Genomic DNA, 1,460 nt, shown 5'->3' on the forward strand with positions numbered 1-1,460 from the left:
ATGCTGGTGCTAAATCCAAGATTTTATCATTGTAAATATGTTTATTTACATTTATATCTTTTGTACTATTCTGTAAACTTCAAACTGCAGCATTGCAGTAAATTCATAAGTTTTCAAAAAATTCCTCCCATTCCTGCTCTTCCTCCTCTCTTCTTGTTTTCTTCTTTCTTCTTTTCGTTAGAAGCACAAGTCACGTAGCTTTGCTGACTGATATTTGGGATGCTGAGAGCAGAAAGTAGAGCCACAGGAAGGAAGATGGAGAGAAGAGCTGAAGGCTCTCAATGCAGGTCACCTGCCAAAACACTGAGAAATGCAATGTATTAAAATCCTGAAGTTACATGATTCAATCATTGTGAAACAAAGAAACAAGAGAGAAGGTTTTTTATCTGCTGCATATGGCATATATATTATTTGAAGCATAGACAGAAATACTTGAGGCTAGAATTTATGTTTGCCTGCTGTTGTCCAGTGAAGATTTTAGAACCCTTTCCTAGTACTGGAATTGCTGGGTCAGAGACAAACTTATGTGTAAGGATTTTCATGCATTTTCCCAATAACATTCTCCATGAAATTTATACAAGCATAACAAATGGTAGCTGACGGTACCTAGTTTACACTGTCAGAATATTTGATAATATCACGTATTAATTCTGTCCAATTTTAAATTTTAGTAATGATAGCTCACTTATGACAACAGCTTGTCCTTGAAACTTGGGAATTACCTATTTTCAAATGTGGAGGATGGTACATCAGACATGATTATGGGAATATTGATCTTATATTCTAAATATTAGATACACATTACATTACAAATCGCTTGGTAAACATATAATTGTTTGTCTATGTGTATATAATCACTTTTCTCAAAATTTCCTATTAGTGGGTGTCTGTCACCCAATCTGGAGTGCAGTGACACGACCTCTGCTCACTGCAACCTCCACCTACCGGTTTCAAGCAATTCTTCTGCCTCAGGCTCCTGAGTAGCTGGGATTGCAGGCGTGTACCGCCAATACATTTTTGTATTTTTAGTAGAGATGGGATTTCACCATGTTGGCCAGACTGGTCTCAAACTCCTGACCTCAGGTGGTCTGCCTTCCTTGGCCTCCCAAAGTGCTGGGATTACAGGCGTGAGCCTCTGCTTCTGGCCTTATTTACATAAACATATCTAGTGTTCTCTAGTGAAAAAATACAGCTGGAAGAAAGAATTGATTCAGATATTGATATTACCTTGTGCTGGTTGTACTTTCTCCATCCCCCACTCTATGTTGTCTTCTCTTTTGTTGCTATACTCAGTGATTGTATTAGGCAGTCCAATGAAAGTTCTGCAAAACCAAAAAACAAACAAACAAAAAATAAATAAAACAAAAAAGAAAGAAAAAAATGAAAGAAGAATAAAAAAGTGAGCATCTCTATTCCTAATTTCCTTTTTATTGCTCAAAAACCTGCATATTTGACTTTTT

At 36.5% G+C, this 1,460-nt stretch overlaps 1 protein-coding gene across 1 annotated transcript in view; it reads left to right on the forward strand.

Annotated features, from left to right (window-relative positions):
* Nucleotides 1-1,460, forward strand: part of LOC105509290 (tripartite motif-containing protein 51-like) — a 102,077-nt gene that overhangs the window by 97,902 nt on the left and 2,715 nt on the right. The gene's annotated exons all lie outside the window — the stretch shown is intronic.

Source organism: Colobus angolensis, unplaced genomic scaffold (genome assembly GCF_000951035.1).
Source record: "Colobus angolensis palliatus isolate OR3802 unplaced genomic scaffold, Cang.pa_1.0 Scaffold174, whole genome shotgun sequence".
Lineage (NCBI taxonomy): Eukaryota > Metazoa > Chordata > Mammalia > Primates > Cercopithecidae > Colobus > Colobus angolensis.